Source organism: Priapulus caudatus, unplaced genomic scaffold, assembly GCF_000485595.1.
Source record: "Priapulus caudatus unplaced genomic scaffold, Priapulus_caudatus-5.0.1 Scaffold690, whole genome shotgun sequence".
NCBI classification, from domain to species: Eukaryota; Metazoa; Priapulida; class Priapulimorpha; order Priapulimorphida; family Priapulidae; genus Priapulus; species Priapulus caudatus.
Window position 1 is genome coordinate 75,630 of NW_014577751.1, and position 7,009 is coordinate 82,638.

The 7,009-nt window shown below is 43.4% G+C and overlaps 1 long non-coding RNA gene across 1 annotated transcript in view; it reads right to left on the bottom strand.

The window, feature by feature from the left end:
• The window catches only part of LOC106812821, a 20,432-nt gene that overhangs the window by 3,925 nt on the left and 9,498 nt on the right, over nucleotides 1-7,009 (bottom strand). The window contains exon 3 of the long non-coding RNA XR_001394390.1: nucleotides 1,255-1,258. This is a non-coding gene — a long non-coding RNA (uncharacterized LOC106812821). The remainder of the gene's footprint in view (nucleotides 1-1,254; nucleotides 1,259-7,009) is intronic.

Genomic DNA, 7,009 nt, shown 5'->3' on the forward strand with positions numbered 1-7,009 from the left:
TTTCGCAACAAACAGAAGGAGTAAGAATACAAAATTTTTGCCACATGTTAAGCACAATATGGACCAAAATAGTGCGTCAGGATTTTTTTTAAATTTTCATATTCACTGAGAAAACTGGAAAAAACTGCTTAAAAATCAAGTTGTGTGTTAAAATTATTTTTTTTAGCGAATAAAGAGGCATAACTAATAATGTACGGCACTTAATAACAATCCCTGACGGAATTCTTTACCACAATATGTTACCATTAAAACGAGTGTAAAATTAAATTAATCCGAGTTGTAATCACAGAGAAATATCTATTTATACATCGGCTACTATGTCAGAAATCGAAACGGAGAAATCAGGGTTTTTCTATTTTTCAAAATGAGTGACCGCCTGTGTGCAAAATGGGTGAACGTATGTGATATATCTATTGTTAGTACTTACTGCGACATATCCATGACTAACTGACACCACTAAATTGGTAAAATGTTCCATGCACCTTGAGAAATTCTGAGAAATTACGAGGTTACCATCGCAGAACGCGCGAACTCCGCTCATCCTGACGTCACAAAGCTAATATGTGAACGAACGCGCGCGGTGTACCGCACTACAGTAAGGTGTGTTGCGAGGTATTAGAACTATTTAGGGCGTGGGATACTTGTTGGATCACTAGCAGATGTACATGAATGTACATGAATACATGTAATGACAGCTGTAGCAGGGTTGACGCTGAATGATACTGGCTTAGTTAATATCGTGGTTGTATCATGTCTCTGACGTCATAATGACGTCAGCCGCTGCTTACTACACATGTACACGGGCAAGCAAAAACGCTCTGACAGTTCACATGTACCGTTATATGGAGAAATGAGCATGTACACAGGGGGCACATAGTGTTAGCCATTGAATAAAGTTGAAAACGAAAAATCGATGAAATTTCATGCACAACGTGGAGAGTATCCTTAAATCCATGATATAATATCTCTGCGTGTTCTATATAGTACTCCTGCTGTAGTACTGTAGTACGGCTGGAAAGAACAAAACAGAATAATAAAAAATAAACGAAGACTAAAATAACGAAGTGCTATGAGCTCTCAGTGTTCGATACAATACTGCTCCTGCAGTAGTTCTCCTATGCTGCAGCAGTTTGTTGTTGTATGTGTGTAGGAGTGGTTTATGACAGAAATATTATTAGTAGTTGATCTAATTACTGCTTTGAACTCGTTGCAGGGCTTCAGCAACCTGGTAGGTGTGCACTCCTACCAAGGCACTTGGCTGTTCGACGCAAAGCGAGTCCTGTTTATTTAAGGATACTCTCAAGGTTTTAGGCAAAATTTTACCGACATTTTTTTTCGACTTTATTCAATGGCTAACACTATGTGCCACTTCTGCAGGGATGCCAACATATATTTGAAACAATCTGTAGTTTCTGGCCATCAAATTAGTAGTTCGAGGGGGGGTTCGGGGGGGGATTACCGTTCTATAATCCTACGGGTCGTTGGTCCTACGCGTCTACGTAGGCACGCCCGCAGGCACACCCGCACACACGCACGCACGCATGCAGGCACGCACGCGTGCAGGCACACGCGCAGGCACGCACACACGCGCACACATGCACGCGCGCAAGCACACACGCAAGCACGCCCGCAGGCACACCGGCACACACAGGCACGCACGCACGCACGCACACACGCAAGCACGCCCGCAGGCACACCGGCACGCACACACGCACGCGCGCAGGCACACACGCAAGCACGCGCACAGGCACACACATATATACGCGCGGGCGGCGGCGCGCGCTTGATTGAATGCAATACAGTACAGTACACACATGCATGCTTAAATGGTAAACACTTGACAGTCACACCGTACCATGAATTCTACCGCGCCGTGGAACCGGCTGCGGCTAACGGCAGAGGCCTAGGCATCGCAGCGCAGCAACGCCGAGCGAGAGCGGCAAGGCGCGGGACCGACCTGGACAATCGATTTCCAGGGCGACTTTTTCTTTTGTGCTCGCCCCCGATATTATGTTTTCGGGGGCTCTTTTTGGCATTTCGGGGGCGAAATCGCCTGCCGCCCCCGTGTATTTTTTCCCCTGCGTATTATAGATTGACGGACCAAAAAAATTTTTTTTTTCCGTTTACAGTGAAATTCGTAGATTGATACAAACTGGTCGTAGTGGTGCAAAGGAATAGAAATTCGTATAAAATACGGATAAATCGTAGTGGTTGGCATCTCTGCCTCTGTATATGCTCATTTCTCCATATAACGGTACATGTAAACTTTTAGAGCGTTTTGATTGCCCGCGTACACGTGTAGTGAGCAGCAGCTGACGTCACTGATGACGTCAGAGACATGATACAACCAGAGTTTTCATGATATTCACTAAACCAGTATCATTCAGCACCAACCCTCCTACAGCTGTCATCTGCCAGTGATAGTTGAAATTGCCGCGCGACCGAAAATAGCCCCGTTTCTCTTGTTACACACCTTGCATTTAGGCGCGTGTTTGTTGACACATAGCTTAGTAACGGCATGCAGTACACATCGTACGCGCGTTTTGCATGAAAGTGCGGTGTTAACCTCGTAATTTCTCACAATTTCTCAAGGTGCATGGAACATATTACCAATTTAGTGGTGCTAGTTAGTCATGGATATGTCGCAGTAAGTGCTAACAGTAGATATTTCACATACGTTCACCCATTTTGCACACAGGCGGTCAATCATTGCGAAAAATAGAAAAACGCTGATTTCTCTGACAATAGTAGCCGATGTAAAATGGATATTTCTCTTATCATTTCTCATGGAAATGTCTCTTGTGTCTTATGTTGCAGCAACAATTTCTTGCGTTTATAATTTACTAACGGTTGAAATGCTTGGTTTCCAAGGAGATGCTAGCTCCGGAGTTTGTGTCTGGCTTCAGTGTTTGGATCGTGGTAATATACCGCGGGTCCCCCCAACCTTGATTTCGTGAGCTCGTCGCCTTTCTAGTCGTAGGAGCCTTTATTTCTTTTCCCTAACCTTTCTTGTTGCCTCCTTTCAGATGTGAATATGCCTGTATGAAACCGTTCATGTTTTGCTTTAACGTTGGTCCTCATCACCGCAGACGACGCGACAAGAACAGGTCAAACAGAAAACTCGCTCGTTAATCTCTATGTTGATCAAACAGAGCCGCGCTAACGTCCATGTTTATCAAACAGAGCCGCCGTTACGTCATGTTTGTATCAAACCACGAGCCGCGTTACGTCCATGTTTGATCAATACAGTAGCAGCCGTTACGTCCCATGTTTGATCTGCAAACACGATTAGCTGGAAAAGCGCCGATCATTCACTACGTCGCCTCACGAGAAGTGAAGAACGTCGGAGAATGACAGCACAGCAATCAGACTAACTCTTCAGCTCTCCTCAGACAAGCTGTGCTGTCTGCTGCTGCTGCGATAAATCTGTGAGCAGAATAAAGTCACTCCGCCGCAATGCTGATCGCGCCTTCTCTCTCTCTCTTCTTTCTCTTTCTCTCCATCCTCGCTCCTCTCTCTCTCTCATTTCTTCACACTCTGTCTCTCTCTCTTTCTCGGCTCGCGCTCGTCTTCTCTCTCTCTTCCTTCGCTCTCTCCACCTGCCGCGCTCTCTCTCTCGCTCTTTCTCAGCACCTCCTCTCTCTCTTTCTCGCTTCCGCGCGCTCTCTCTTTCCTTTCCTCTCTTACAACCTCGCTCGATCTCTCTCTCTCTCACTCTCTCTCTCCTCTTCTCCTTCGCATCTCTTCCCTCTCCTTCTTTCTCTCTCCCCATTTCCTCTCTTTCTCTCTCGCTTCTTCTTTTCTCCACCTACTATTGCCGGCACGTGATATAAGAGCCTGTGTCGGACAGGTTACCCTAACACCGAGACAGACACACAATCTGAACGCGTGTGCATGAACGACGAATGAAAATCAGCGAAACATCAGTAAACGGGATGAACGTGCCTAATACTAAGAACTGATCGCTTAACTTCTCACCACGTGTCTTTTGAAGAGTCATACATAAGGCCCGAGCACACACCTTGAAAAATCATTGCACTGTACGCACTTCTTTGGCGACGACCACGCAGCGATCGTGCAAACTGGCATGAGGAGCTCACCTATCGCAGCGGGCTATACCTGACCAATACGGAGCCACATAACGTGGTCGGTTTAGCATAGAGATTTCTATTATAACACTGTTATAACTAGAAATCTCTATGCGGTTTAGCATGTAAAACGGTAAAACGAGCGTGAAACAGCGACGTCGCGCAAACTATCATAGGGTACCGCACATTGCTTTGACATGTATTTTGCTTCATTATATTTTTTGATTTTATGGTTGATTTTTATCACATATAACATTCACGATCGAATGCTTCGATCACGGATCGAAATGATCCGATCACGGATGAATGAATTCGATTCACGGATGCGAATGCTCGAATCACGTGATTGCGAATGATTGCGATTCACGGATCGAATGATTCGATTCAAACGGATGGAATGATTCGATAACGGATCGAATGATTCGATTTACGATCAATATAATGCGATTCAGAGTCATGAGAGTTTCACAGTTTCAGAGGGACAGTATTTGAGCGAGGGTGAGAAGGTGTACAGGAGGAAGGAAGAAGTAAGGACGAGGGAGAAGGTAGTGGGGAAGCAGAGGGACAAAGGGGTGAGGTTAGAAGAGGTAACGGACGAGGAAAAGTAGTGGAGAGGCATGGAGGGGAGAAGGGGAGGAGGTAGAAAAGGGGACAGGAAGAAGAGGTAGAAAAAAGGGTACAGGAAGGAGTCGAGGAGGATGGTAGAAGGTGGTGGGAGGAGGTGAGGGAGGAGTAGAGGAGGGAGGAGGTAGAGGGAGAGAATGTGGTGGAGGGGAGAGGAAGTGAGATAGGGGAGAAGAGAGGTATTGGAGAGGAGAAGAGAAGAGGGAGGATCGAGGTGGTTAGTGAAATGAGAGGGAGGGAGGAGGGAGGTCGAGGTGGTAAGTGATGAGAGGGGAGAGGAGGGAGGGGAGGGAGAAGTGAGAGGAGAGGGAAGAGAAAGAAGGAAGGAGGCGATCGAGGCGTCTGTCCTACCGGCCGGCCCGCAGAATGCACAATAATATAATTATTTCCAATTATCCATTTTTGTAATTTGTTTTATTATACCTTTAATGGTTCTTGGTAGTTGTTATTTGTCTATAAGCCTATGATTAATTATGGTCATTGCTGCCTAAACTTATTTCTCACGCATAACATTTTTCTTATGCATATTTGTAGTGTGGTGCAGGTATTTGAAGCAGAAGTGAATGTCAAAATACAGATAAATTTGGTTATTTTAGACTAAATGGGTGGTTTTTCAACTTTTTCATGTAATAAAATGACTTGTAACACAAGTATATCGTTAGTCTTATACCGATATAATGAAATATGACCCCAAAAAATTTGTAACCCATGATACCCAAGATATCATACGTTTATATTGAAGATAAAAAGAAGAAAATTGATCAAATAGGACCTTTTTTCTTTTCTTTGTTTTATAATCAAAAATAGTTGCCGGGTGAAATACTATAAGTCTACGTCATACACGACGAACCTTAAAACCGAGTTAAGCGTCCTAACACTTCCCTAACCTCGAGTTAAGTAACTCGATTTATGCTTAACCTCAATCGACTGCGAGTTAAATGCTAACTCGAAGTTAACGCTAACTCGAGTTACTTTAAACTCGATTAAAGGCCCCGTGTAGACGCTTAATCTCGGAGTTAAGGTTTCCGTGTGTAGACGTTAGCTTACTTAATATAACTCTCACCCGCACTAATTTTGATATAAAAAAAAATAAAAATAAAAAACTCTGATATAATGGCTTTTATTGCTCAGATCAGGAAATTGAAGTTTTCAGACTAATCCAAAATTAAAAAAATTTCGGTGTGGGCATACCCCGGACCCCCCTAGATTGGATCTTCCGACTTCCGTCCGCAACTGGAGCGCCCGGCAGCAAAAATCCTGGCAAACCTCTCTATATATACCTGTGGCCTGTCACATAGTGATTAGTTTCTCAGATAAAATAAACCAAAATATATCTAAGAAATATAGCCACGCCCCTTGCATTTTAAAGTTGTTTTTACTGCTAATCAGCAGAAATTCTAGTCAAGTTTAATTATACTTACCACTGTCAAATGGCAAAGAGTGTCGCAGCTACATGGGAGCATGTCTCCCCCAAGACCCTGCATGCAGTTTACAGAGTCATGGCCGCATACAACAACTTCTCCAATGCTTCTCACAAATCACCCACACTTGCAAAACGTTCATCCCGCAAGCCTTTGGAAATGCAAGTCAACCTTAGTGAGAATAAAATGCATCAAGGGAATAATTAGAAACTGCTCAGAAACATCTTTGTAAATAGCTGGTAATGAATAAAAAAAAATTAATTAAAATGATTACTCACAATGGTAGGCCTATATGCTACTATAGTAAATTATACAAGTAGTAGAATTACCAGGATAGACCACTTTTGTTATTAACCATCAAATATGGTCTCATAGCCAAGAGTCTACTTTATGTGTAAGTTAGCCTACTGGCATACTGATGAGTGATTTTACAATTAAGTACAACAAAGTTCATAGTATCGAACGCTGCTCTCACCCCAAGGAAAAGTGCTCTGTTTCTGTACTGTTACAATTCACCGACTACACGGCTTTTGCCCAATCACATATCAATCAGTCATCTGGGAGAACTAAGTTAAGTAATTATCAGTGAGGCAGCTGGACGAGTATTTACAATGGTCCTACATAATTAACATCGTAATAATCTCATCAAGGTCTAGGGCTTCCTCATCTGAGAGAACTCAGTTCATGGAATGTTATATACATGTTGTCACTTGACTGACATTTTAATCACCTAACCTGATAATAATGTTATTTACTATCATAACATTGCATTGTGGTGGTGACTCAAATTCTCCCCGACATACTGGAAGCTTTTTACTCTCACAATCCAGGACAGATTTTAAAACTCTGAACCTACATATTGCAATAAGAATCCAG